Here is a 14736-nt window from a genome sequence, read left to right on the forward strand (position 1 = left end):
ACAAATTTAAACTTCAAGGATTGTTATCTATCAAATTTTCTAAATTACCAAATTCGAAACAATTGTGATTAGGATTATCAAAATACCGAACGTTTTCACGTTTCACGTTTTCCTATGAGCACATATAACGATACCCATCGATAGGTATCGTTATATGTGCGCATAGGAAAACGTGAAACTAATTATTCAATGTTCCACCACCGGGCTAGAACCCATTATGAACTGAAAATACCAATTTTTAGACAAATCCGTGGGAAATGATAAAAAAGTCATCAAAATGTCGAATATTGTCAGGTACCGTTATACTGCTGTACCAAAACGTTGACCTATACATACAATATTTCGTCACACGAGCTACAACCCATTACGAACTACTAATACCAGTTTAGTGACAAATTCGATAAAATATGTGGCAAAAATCATCATAACACCGAATTTCGAGAGGTACCGTTATATTGGGGCTATACCAAAACGTGGATCTATATATCTCACTTTCAATACCAACCATCCTAGATACATACAAATTGTTCTGCTAAATGTTGATGCTCTACGTCAAATAATGTGGGCTGTATCGTGATTTCAACAGACAATCAAAAAGGCAGAGGGACGTTAAATCGACTTAGAATTTTATACTGATTATGAATATATATAATTTATGGGGTGTACGACGAATATTTAGGGATGTTACAAACTTTCCAAGGTGGAGGGTATAACTAGGAAATAATAACTACACATTTTTATACACTCCACCATAGTATTGAGGGTATATTATGTTTGTCATTCCGTTTGTAACACCTCGAAATATACATTTTAGACTCCACAAAGTACATATATTCTTGATCAGCATAAAATTTAATGTCGATTTAGCGATGTCCGTTCGTCTATCCATCTTTGGAAATCACTCTAGACTCCGAACGAAATGAAGTAGGTTAATAAAATTTTACTCAAATGTATATTATGTCTGCAGGACTTTCAAATTTACAGAATGTTTCAAAATTTACAGAATTTTACAGAACTTTGTAATGGATGCTGCAGCCTGTGACAGAAAGTTGTCTATGCAGGTCCAGGTCTTCGTATAGCTCCGATATAACGGTACCTCCCTATATACGGTATTTAGATGCTTTTAGCTATATTATTCACCGTTTATTGCAAGTTTCGAATTTGAATATGGTAATGGCTTACGACAAACCAAGCCTATTTAGGTTCACGCCTTAGAGACCTTAATATAACGGCTATATATATATTTTTTATATATTTTTTGATAATTTCCAAATTCGTTCCAAATGCTGGAGGTGGATGGATGCTGGTGGTGGATGGATTTTTACCTTTTTTACCTTTATATTCGATCAACATAGAGAAACAGGCTGTTAGCAGATTTTTGTATACTCAAGTGGAAGATGAAATGTGTATTCGTGTGTGTGTGTGTGTGGGATTGAACGTTAATTAATTGAGTGGATAAAACTTTCTATAGACTTTATTTTCAATTAAATAATGGGCAAATGTATATTTTTGTTATGTGGCATTAATATACATGAAACACATGTCTGTATACATATATATGTATGTATGAAATTCAACAGGGATTTCATTTAATTGATTATTTGAGTTTTAACTATTTTACTATTTTTCTTGCTTTTGTCTCTTAATTTTTCTTTTCATAGATAATTTTGAACACAATTTTATTTTGTAATTGTTGTGGTTTTTTGTATTTATCAGCAATATAATTATTTTATTCTATTATAGATCAATGAAGGTATATGTGGAGGAGGGGAGTACTGTGGTATCATTTTGTATTTTGGATTTAAAAGGTACTATGGTATATTTTTTGTGTGTTTTTTTTTGCTATATACAATAAATAAATGTATTTAGATTTTATTAACAGAATGCCCCAGGGGCATTGAAAACTTCTATGAGATTAATAATAACCTTTAGACTTTTTGTATGGCTGTGATAAATTTCCTGTATATTGTAGGGTTTTTGTTTTATTGCACTTAAAATCTAGTTTGGTAAATTATTTTTTTTAATATTATATTTTATTTTACATTATATACAAGCAATAACACATGGTTATATATATGAATATTTAATACACGATCATGCATTACGTTGGCGTGTTCCTTTAAACATGGATGCTTGGCTTCCTTAAAATACAGAGCCTATATAAATACATATTTTATTGTAGTAAATTTGAGGTTCACTGTTTAAAATTCCGAATCAAATCGTCGGAATAACCTATGCGGATTGCTCGAACATACCTATTTACCAATGATGTCAATGACTTCAGTATTCCAAGGACCTGCAGTTTACTCATGGAAATAAATTAAATACAAACAAAACACAGTAAATATAAAAGGTGAAAAACGGCGTCAATTTCGGGCGGGCAGAGCAATTTCATAGCCTTAACTTAAAACTTCCAGAACTGCAAGGATGCAAAAACATTTACTACGATAACCGAGTTCCCCTTTGTGATATCGAGACCCAGTAAGAAAAGGTCACCCTACACCACTATGCGTATTTAGTAGAGCTCCCATAACAAAAAAGTTTATGTTGGGAATTTATGTGAAGTAGATCATACAAACTATGAATCTTATTTGAATGCGTATCATGTATTTAGAGTTGTTAACATTTTCGGAACTCTATCCAACTCTGAATCGATTTTCAACAAATTTGATGGAGGCTTTTGTACCTCTAATAGCAAATAACATTGCTGTAGAGTGCATGATATGACTTCGATAAAAATTATATTAAATAATATTTATTGGAGATGTAGATATACCGGAACGAGTTTCACCAAATGGAAAACTTCGGTTAAATATGAAAAAATCTATCCAATTTGGGCTGATATTACATATCAAGGGTGAGATGAAAAAAATGCAACCAAATTCAGACTGCTGTCATTTCTTAGCTACTCGTCCGATAGCTGTTAAAATTATTCCAGTGACAGCTCATTATATTGTTTACAAGCCTACAAAAGCATTTTGGTGAGAATTTTCCAGAAAAAAAGTTATTCGTGATGGAATTCAAGCGTGATAGTGTGATTTCTTTATATTTGGCTGGAAAAGCATTTAAATGTGAATAAATCGTTTGTGTCTCGTAGCATCGCTTGTTACCATGATACTGGTGGCGTAGCCCAAAATCAAGGAAGTGGGCGGAAGAAAACAGCAACATCAGCAGAAATGGTTTGAAAAGTAAAGAAGGGACTTGATCGAAACCCGCATCGCAGTGGCCGAAAAATGGCTCGTAAGCCGAACATATCACTATATTCCATTCGGCAAATATTGAAAAATGAGCTCGGGGTAAAGCCATTGCAATTCCAAAAAGTGCAAGAACTTACACCGCAACAGAAAGATAATAGACTCAAAAGAGCTGAAGAGTTTCTTCGCTTGGACGAAAGTTGTGAATTTAGTTTTCTCCGATGAGAAAACATTCATTGTCCAGTAGTTTGTAAACGAAATGATCGTGTTTACCTGCCAAAGAGGTCAGCTTAAAATGTGCATCTTCGGTTGGCCACCAGAACTCAAGCGCCGGCCATAGTGATGGTGTTGGCCGCCATAACAGCCAATGGTCGCACTCCGCTCGTATTAATCGACTGTGGAATCGGAATAAATGCCGAATATTATCGCGACAATATTCTGGAGGGTGTATTAAAGTCTTGGGCACGCAAACATTTTGGCCGCAGAACTTGGACATTCCAACAGGACTCAGCACCATCGCACTCAGCACGCACCACCCAAGAATGGTTTCAAAATGACCAGGAACCTCATTTTGAAACCATTCTTGGGTGGCGCGTGCTGAGTGCGATGGTGCTGAGTCCTGTTGGAATGTCCAATGTCTGCGGCCAAAATGTTTGCGTGCCCAAGGCTTTAATACACCCTCCAGAATATTTTCGCGATTATATTCGGTATTTATTCTGATTCCACAGTCGATTAATACGAGCGGAGAGCGACCATTGGCTGTTATGGCAGCCCACAATGACCACCAAAATCTCCGGACACCAATCCGTTGGACTATTGTGTCTGGAGTATTTTGGAAAGCAAGGTTGGCAGTAAAAAATACCAAAGTGTCGATCACCTCAGGCAAGCGCTTCGCTGGGAATGGGCCAAAATAACGCAGAGCAACATTCGAACAGCGTGTGACGGTTTCATTGACCGTTTGATGGCCATAATTCATGCCAGAGGTGACCAATTCGAAAAAATCTGAACTTATTCAAAAAATTAGTGGTGTTTCCGAATTTTTTTGCTTTCATTCAAAAAAAAAAAAAAAAAAAAAATTAAAAAATGTGAAAATTATGGCGTTTGACCACCATGGCGCTGATGCCACTGACCGTGTCATCAGAATTAAAGCCTTGGGCACGCAAACATTTTGGCCGCAGACCTTGGACATTCCAGCAGGACTCAGCATCATCGCACTCAACACGCGCCACCCAAGAATGGTTACAAATTGAGATTCCTCAAACGACACAATTGCCACCAAAATCTACGGATATCAATCCGTTGGACTATTGTGTCTGGAGTATTTTGCAAAGCAAGGTTGGCACTAAAAAGTACCAAAGGGTCGATCACCTCAAGTAAGCGCTTCGCCGGGAATGGGCTGAAATACCGAAGAGCAGAGTGTGACGATTTCATTGACCGTTTGATGGCCATAATTCATGTGACAGCCACCTTTGGGCTGGGTATGAATACCCACACATAATTATGCATTGGCCACATTTGAATATTATCGCACAGTCGATTATATATTTTTGGGTCACAAACAAATTACGATATTATTTTATTTGGTTGAATTTATAGTTTCCATCAAGAAGTTGTAAAAAGGTAAAAGCAAAACAAAATAATAAAAACATCTGTTCGTGTCTACCAGTGTTGTAAAGGGATTCAATTTCATGTTGCGTAGTTACACCACGGTGTAAAAAAACAATGACCTTCAAACTGTGCCTGATCATAAATTGTACGATCAATCCTCAAACCAAATATGTACAATTTATCGAATGAATCAAGTTTTGATTTTTTTATTAAATTTTAAAAATAATACTGAATACAATTTATAATGTAGTAAACTACTTGAATACTATTTTTGGTATACACCAAATATATACGTGTTTACTACTGAAAACATTCTTGCAAGTGATGTAATTTAGCGCCATCTGGAGATTAAACCCAGAACAAAGGATGAAAAATATCGAGATCCACCATGGTTGATATTCGAATGACAGTATATCACTATATTTCCACCATGTGCATTCTGACCTTCATTGAAAGTGACATTGAAGTTACGATTTAGAAAGTCATAGACTGTCAGAGTGAAGGTGATATACTAAAAACCACCACGAAGTACAAAATAGCCGTTAAATAAATACAAAAAGTCTGTAAAATAAATGGTGAACCAGTGAAATTATTTACTGATTTTAATCAAAATCAATTCAAGAATAGTCATAGCTGACGTGGACGTTAATAAAATATTTTTGTTATTAAAAATATTTTACACTCGGGAACAAGCAGTCCTCAGGTTGGATTATATATATATATATATATATATATATATATATATATATATATATATATATATATATATATATATATATATATATATATATATATATGTTGCAAACCAACTTCACCTGTGGATGGTGAAACCACTTTATCCCGGGATTCACAATAAATGAGAAAGCTTCACTTATCTAACTCAAAAACCAGATTGAAAGACTACATTTTTTTTTTGATAAAAAAAATTGATACGAGTGAGTACGACAGTCAAAAAAATATAAAATTATGAAAGATCATTCTGCATAAAAAGATATATATATATTAAATGCAAAAAAAACTAATATTTGTATTCAAATTGATATGTATATATATAATCAAATTCGACACACCTCACGTGTTCAAAAAAATAACTGTACAAACAAGAAAAATTGTTCGTAAAACTATTTAAAATAAATTGTCGAAAATCTAAAGCGGAGTTTTAGGCGCTTAAGATTTTCAATAAAAACTATCCCTGTATAAAAGGTTTTCTTCACAAAGTATGTAGCATGACACAAAATTTTACTTTCATTTTAAATCAATATAAATATAAATCATATAATGTCCTAAAAAAAACTCATTAATTTGCCAAAACAATTTTTTAAGAATAATAATTTTTATGAGTAAAATTAGTAAAAAAATATATAAAACTGAAAGAAATTATATACATAAATTTATACAAATCAAAAAAAAAAAAAAAAAATAGAACTAGTTTTAATTATTAAAAATAATATAAAAAAGAATGTAAAAATAATATATATTATATAATAAAATTAAAAAAAAAATTATAAATATTAAAATTATTAAATAAATTAAATATTAAATAAATTAAGGTAAAATTAGTATGATTAAAATATTATTATAAATAATGTGTAGCATATTTGCTAAAGATTAATAATATATGAACAAATTAAATAATTAGAAAATGGAAATGTAAACTTTTATTTAAAATGGGTTGAGTAATTTATCAGGGTAGTGATAGTCGTTTTTGGGGTGTTTCTACAGAATTTTTGGCGACAGAAACACCAAGGTATACTGAAAAATGTATATGAGGGGTGGGCAAAGCCAAAGAGGTGTAACATCAGAACCTCATTCAAACTGGAATTCTACCTTGTGTTTATTTTAAATTGAAAGGCTAAGGCAGATATATGTATACATCCGTTTCCTCTTAAATTCATTTTATTGTTTTCCTTTTTTTTTAATACAAACTATGATGACAGTTACGAACTAATCAAAGGTACACAAATTTAAGTGTGCTGTCAAGTGGATAAAGAACTCCCCTATCCGGCGAGCTAAGCCGCAGCCTACCAACATGTACCTACTCCACTTAACCCAGGCAGTCACATTCATGCCAGAGGTGACCAATTCGAAAAAATCTAAACTTAATCTAAAATTTGATGCTATTTCCGACATTTTTTGCTTTCATTCAATAAAATTAAAAAAAATTGTAAAAATTATGGCGTTGATTTATCAGTTGATTTATCTCAACCTGTAATTGGGATGTACTTGCTTCAAGACTGAATTAAGTCCGATGTACTAAAATTCAGGTGATTTGGACTGATATTGGTCATTTGGTGCACAATTGATCCGGAATCGGTTGAAGATATGTATGTTAGTTATATCTAAATTTGAACCGATTCTCGCCAGTTTCAATAGGGTTCGTCCTTAGGCCACGAAAATGATTTGTGGAAAATTTCATATCAATTGGATAATAAATGCTACCTGAATTTTGTTCACAAAAGTACATGGACAGACAAACTGACATGCATAAATCGACTCAGAAAGTGATTCTAAGCAGATCCTCAAAAGTAACTATGGGTCTATCTCGCTTCCATGTTAAAAACAAATGCACAAGGACACCACTATGTGGTATAGGGTATACAATTTGCAAAAATAGTAGTGGACTATGGAACAGATCATGTAGAAACATTTGCTTTAAAATCTCTTAAATCAGGTGAAGCCTATAAACGTATTAAAATATTTTTCAATGGTGAGTCTCAATTAAAATTTTTACTATATCCGATCCGATATGGATATAGTGGCGAAGCGTTTTAAATATCGAATGCCGGTAGGTGTCATTTGACATTTATAAAATGCTAAACTTCTATTGGAAGTTCTCTGAGGGAAGGGTTCCTTATCATTCAAAAAGTGTATGAAATATATAATATGGCCATCATAAGGTGTATGATACTACAATTGAATTACCTTGGTATTGCGTAGCTGACAACAAAAAAAGAAACATATATATTTTTTTAAATAAAACAATTATAAATAATTTAAACTTTATTTAAATCAATAATAAGGGAATGTAACAAACGAATATAAAAAAAATAAATCTTAAATACTTAACAAATTAAAATGGTATAAAAAAATTAAGATTAGTGAAAAATAGTTTATAGAATATTGGTGAGCTATTGCATTGCGGTGTGGAGTGTTTTATTTATCTTTGGGTAACAATGGAAGAGTGTTGATGCAGATTGATTGTGAATTTTGATATGCTATTGATTTCCAATAAGAAAATTTGAAGTTTCCACTTGAAGAGAATAATTTTTGGATGAAATATTTTATTATTTGATCGAAATCATGTGTGGGACAATAATTAGAATTTTTATATAAATGTTGTGTTAAAAAACTGAATATTCAAACGAGTTTATTTTCAATGGAAATTCCAACAGTTATGCAATTTCTTATTCACTATCAAAACGCTATAGATTTCGATTTTTTTTTTTTTTGAAAATTGACCATAAACTCTTATATTCTTCAAAAATCCTGTTTATGTTTGTCGAATGAAAAAAATGCGAAAAAAAAACTCAAACTTAATGTGTGGTTTTATACCCTACACCACATAGTGGTAAGGGTATTATGTCTTTGTGCATTTGTTTGTAACATGGAGAAGGAAACGAGATAGACCCATAGTTACTTTTGAGAACCTTCATAGAATCACTTTCTGAGTCGATTTATGCATGTCAGTCCGTCCGTCCGTCCGTCTGTCCATGTATTCTTGTGAACAAAATGCAGGTCGCATATATTATCCGATTGAGATGAAATTTTCCAAACAATATTTGTTTGGCCCAGGGACGAACCCTATTGAAATTGGTGAGAATCGGAACAAATTTAGATATAGCTCCCATATATATCTTCATCCGATTTCGGGTTAAATGTGCACCAAATATCCACTATCAGTCCAAATTACCTGAATTTTGGCACACCCAAAAGGGTTCGGCCTAGAAGCAAGTATATCAAATTTGGAGAAAATCGGTTCAGATATAGCTATAGCTCCCATATATATCTTTCATCCGATTTGATCTTTAAGTCCCTCACATTCCTGCTATGCACTCCACAACCGTGATATTTGGTACCAGGTATTAGATGGAGCACAGAAATAGCTGTTTTAAATTTTATCGAAATCGGTTCAGATTTGGATATAGCTCCCATATATATCTTCATCCGATTTCGGGTTAATTGACCACCAAATGGCCAATATCAGCCCAAATGGCCCGAATTTTGGCACATGTGGCTGAGATTAGCCTTAAAGCAAACACAACAAATTTGGAGAAAATCGGTTCAGAAACAGCTATAGCTCCCATATATATCTTCATCCGATTTCGGGTTAAATGTGCACCAAATGTCCACTATCAGTCCAAATTACCTGAATTTTGGCACACCCAACCGAGTTCGGCCTAGAATCAAGTATATCAAATTTGGAGAAAATCGGTTCAGATATAGCTATAGCTCCCATATATATCTTTCATCCGATTTGGTGTTTAAGCCTCTCACATTCGTAATATGCACTCCACAAGAATGATATTTGGTACCAGATATAAGATACAGCCCAGAAATAGCTGTTTGTAATTTTATCGAAATCGGTTCAGATTTGGATATAGCTCCCATATATATCTTCATCCGATTTCGGGTTAATTGTGCACCAAATGGCCGATATAAGTCCAAATGGACTGAATTTTAGTACATCGGACCAAATTCAGCCTAGAAGCAAGTATATCAAATTTAGTGAAAATCGGTTCAGATATAGATATAGCAACCATATATATGTTTCATCCGATTTAGAGTTTTAGTCCCATACATTCGTAATATTCACTTCACAACCGTGATATTTGGCACCAGGTATTAGATGGAGCACAGGAATAGCTGTTTTAAATTTTATCGAAATCGGTTCAGATTTGGATATAGCTCTCATATATATCTTCATCCGATTTCGGGATGCACTAAATGGTCAATATCAGCCCAAATCACCAGTCTAGAAGCTAATACGTAAAATTTGGAGAAACCCGGTTCATAGATAGCTATAGTTCGTAAAATGCACGATAAAATTAGATAGATTTTGATTTTGTACCAAATATCTCATAGAGCTCTGAAATGCCATGTATAAACCTTTTTACGAAAGTTCTACTAAATATGCATAGTGGTGTAGGGTATCATATAGTCGGCCCCGCCCGACTTTTGAGCTTTCCTTACTGGTTACCTTACAACGTTGTATGTTAGAGTTATTATAAGTTTGATTGGGCCAAAAATTATGTAACACCTCGAAATATTAATCCTCGACATAGGCATATCTCGCAGAGCTTAGTCGATCTAATTATGTATGTCCATCCGTCCATGTTAATTTATAATCACGCTACAGGTCGCAATTATGATTCGATCCTCACGAAATTTGAAAATGGAGGTGGGGTTAGGGTCGGAGTAGATGCCTATTTTTAGGAGATTATCACAAAATATTTAGGCGTTTATTATTTATTATTTTTTATTATTTAATGGATTATTATTTATTATTTAATGGGTCAAAAACAGAAAAATTTGCACGGAGTTAGAGCTTATAGCTGGGAAGAAGCCTACCAATTTGGATGGTCATTGGACAATATTAAGCGGGCAAAATAAACCATAACTTTTATGTCGAAAAATACGAAAAATTCCATTAAACCGTGAATATCTCGGCCATTACAGTAGTGCTGATAGCCAAAATGTGGGATATATCGCAAAATAGGTACAATATATATGTAAATGACATAGATCTTAGTTATTCCGTCAAGAACGGATGGACTGATTTTCACAATTAACATCATTTCAAAGTGAATATTTTTTATTTTTTTTTTTAAATTTTTTGTCCACTTTTTTTGTCGCATGCAATTTGTTTCAATTTCACTTACAATTTTGAATATTACATTTTCAAAAGATTTTCTGCACCTCGCAACACTATGTGTAGAGGGTGTTATATACAGGTTGCAATTATCGTCCGATTCTCACGAAATTTTGCATGGGGGTAGGATTAGGGTCAGAATTAAAGCCTATTGTTTTTGAAGATGTACATTTAGGGGTTCAAATGGACCAAAAAAATTAATATTTTCCTGATATTGCTGTCGCTCTACAGGTCACAATTGAAAACCAATCGTCACGGAATTTTGCATGGTGTTATAGTTAAGGACAGGGAAGAAGTCTAGCATTATGGATGAACATTGGATTAAATTTAGCTGTGAAATGGACTACAACCTTCTTAGGAAATTGTTTTGAATACCTAAAAACACGACGGAACGAGGATAACATATGGGCAGGGCTCTATAACATAATTTTAAAAACGAAATCTTCCAAAATAGACTTGGACATAGGGGGCTTCCAACACATTTTAGTGTTGTAGGGTATCACATGTTCGGCTTCGCACGACTATAGCCATTGCTTACTTGATTTATTTTAATTTTTATTCGAATTTAAAATAAGTTTGAAAACACAGACATTTTCTTTCGACACAAGAATTATTATGAATTTTAAATTTCAATTAATGAATTTGTATTAATTCTTGTTTTTGGAAAAAGTTTCGTATACGTTACGGTGTCATATACGTTACGGCAGTTTTCATACGTACGAACATAAATAGCTGTACGTATCGCGGTAAGTAATTGATATCTGTGAACAATTATATAAAAGGAGATAATAATTATGTTTTTTTAAATATCAAATACTATCCAATCAATCTGCATTGTAAGTGTGTGTGTGGCTGTTTTGTTTTTGGTATTGGGCTATTGCATTATGGTTGAACAAATATCACTGTGTAAGAAATTAAAAAAAAAATATGTATATATTTAGGAATACATAAAAACTAAAAAATAAACTTAAAAAAAAAACACACAAATTATAACAATTAGCCTCGATCAAGTGCAAAATTATTAATAAATAAAAAAGTAAAACTCATAAAAATTAAAACAAATTAATCAACATTATAATTTAATGTTACATTTGAGAAAGTGAACATATTATCTCATATAGCTACAGCAGTAAGAAAAATTAAATGAAAAAAAAAATGTGATCATTATAAAGGTGACTTAAAGCCTGTTTTTGTTTAAAACAAGTTAAAAGTATCAGTAAGTTTTGCCGACAGATCTATACCCTCAGCCAATTTTCGTTTATTTATATATGTATATACATTGACTTCTGTTATAAATATTCAAATTCTTTACCCTCTATGGAGTATGTTCCGAAGAATGGACAAATATATTCCATTTCGTATCGAACCTTGATAAATATGATATAAATATTGCGACGATCCAGTTTTGGACGATATCGGTTACTGCCCTCACTTTATATGAAATATGTGATCATTTTTAGAAAATGTTAAAATATGAGTGAGGTACCAAACATAGTCGACCGACATCTTCTAAATCTGATATAGATAAAAAATATTGGTATGGGCAAAATTACAAGAAAGTCGAAAATTTATATCCAATTTCATGCGAAATCATAAATTCCATCTTCATCAGAGATTTATGGTTGAGAGAAATATTTAGATATAGCATGTTGTAAAGAATCGCTGACTTGTTTTGCATGTTATGATAGATAATTGAAAATGTTGACCCTATGTGAGTGAGGTACCAGAAGGGATTCGCAGATATATATCATTCTCACAACAGATCTTGTGTTAGCAACAATGTTTGTATGTGTGAAATTTGAATAGAGTTAGATGCATATTTCGCTTTCTTTGATTGTTTTGTTTTTAAAAATCTTAAACCCTATGTGGGGAAGACACCAGAAGAAATGGTCCGATCTCTACCATCTTTATAGCAGATTTTGTGTTGATGGAAATATTGAGATGTAGCAAGTCTGAATGGAATCGGATGTTAATTTCGCTGTTTATGAGCTTCGTGGGTAATAGGATGTGTGAAATATAAAGAGAATCTGATACTTATTTCGGATTTTATAAACGTTTTGGTTATACAAAACTTTGACCCTTTGTGTTGATAGAAATAATCAGATGTACCAAGCCTAAATGGAATCGGATATTAATATCGCGTTTTATGAGCTCAATGGATATTTAAAATTTCGACCTTTTGTGGGCGAGGTACCACAAGGAGTAGACCGATGTATTCCATTTTAACACCAGATCTCGGGTTTATAAAAATATTGGGATATGTGAAATTTTAAGACAATAGGATTCTAACATCACATTGTAAGAGATATAAATTATTCAAAATTCTTACCCTCTGTGGGGGAGGCACTTGATGGAGTGGACCGATATTATCCATTTTTGAACCTGACCTAGAACTGATGCATATATTAGGATTTGCAAAGTTGGAAACATTTGGATTACTGCTTCTCTTTCTGTGCATTTTTTTTTTGTTTTGAAATTTCGACCTTTTGTGGGGGAGGTACCAGAAGGAGTTTTAACACCTGACCTAGCACTGACGCAAATATTTGGATTTTCAAAGCTGGAGCAAAATCTGATTATCCTTTTTCTGACTGTGCAGTAAAATATTTTTTTTTGAAAGTTTCGAACTTTTGTGGGGGAGGTACCAGTAGTGATTAGCCCATCTCCGAACTCGATCTAAGTTTGACAAAAATATTACGAGTTTGGACCAAATCGGATACTCCCTTCGAGATTTATCGTGCGCATCAGCCAACCAGCAAGACAGACGGACGAATATCGTTAGATCGACTCCAAATGCCCTGAAACGGATTTTGTCCAAAGAGACCTAGGGTCTAAAATCATTATTTAGATGTGGCACGTTTTGGTTATATCAAATGATATTTACCCCTTGTAGCCATATGGCTGAGGGTATAAATTTGACAATTACGACACAAAGTGCGAGCGTGCGATTTAGACCAAAGGTTGTGGGTTCCAGACGTAGATTCGGCAAACGAAAGAAAAAATTATGAGACACTCTCCTTTAATCTTTTCACTCCTCCATAGTATGGAGGGTACATTAAGTTATTCATTCGTTTTGTAACAACTCGAAATATAAATTTTAGACCCTACAAAGTATATACATTTTTGATCAGCATAAAATTCTATTTTGATTTAGCAATGTTCGTACATCTGTCTGCCCGTCTGTGGAAATCACTCTAGCTTTCAAACGAAATGAAGAATGCTGAAAACATTTTACTCAGATGTGTGTTATTGGTGTTGAATATGGCCTATATAGGTCCACATTTTAGTATAGTCCCATATAGCTGCACCGACAGATTTAAGTTTTTTTTGGTGTTTTAGTCACAATTGTAACCTGATGCAAAAAAAAAAAAAAAATCCCATTATGTAAGAAACATCCTTCTATAGAACTGCCAATATAGGTGTAGATTTTGGTATAATCCCCATATAAATGTAGCTTCAGATATTCGGAATTTTGATAATTTGTGTCACACTTTTTACCGGAAATGTTTCAAATTTGGAATTTGTAGTTTGATGATTTTAGTGGCATTATTCACCGGAATTATTTCAAGTTTCATATTTGAATATCGTAATGGCCTATAACAAAAATTGTATATACAGGTCCACGTCTTCGCATAGGTCCCAATATAACGGTAACTCTCTATATTCGGTATTTTTATAATTTTAGCAGTATTTTTTTCAAGGGACTTTTTCTCAAAATTTGCAAATTCCTTCCAAATTTATTTTTTGAGAATCATTGAATTTTTTCTCTGATACCGTGCAGATAGAAATATTTGATTCTACTACAATTCAAGAAAATTTCGCATTTGGAAAGTGGACCCAAACCTTTGAAATATTGCAAATCGAGAGGATGTATGGAGGCCATAGAAAAAGTAGACTTATATTGAATATTCCTTGAAGTTGAAGTTCGGACGCTACGAACTTTAAATGCCCTCCACCATTAGCTAAAGAAAACGTTTGTATATAAAAATATCTAAATTCAAACGTGTTACACTTCAAACTACAAATACCAGGGACATCGGTTAAAGAATGAAGTTATAGTTTTCAAAA

The sequence above is a fragment of the Musca domestica genome, unplaced genomic scaffold, assembly GCF_030504385.1.
Source record: "Musca domestica strain aabys unplaced genomic scaffold, Musca_domestica.polishedcontigs.V.1.1 4, whole genome shotgun sequence".
NCBI classification, from domain to species: domain Eukaryota; kingdom Metazoa; phylum Arthropoda; class Insecta; order Diptera; family Muscidae; genus Musca; species Musca domestica.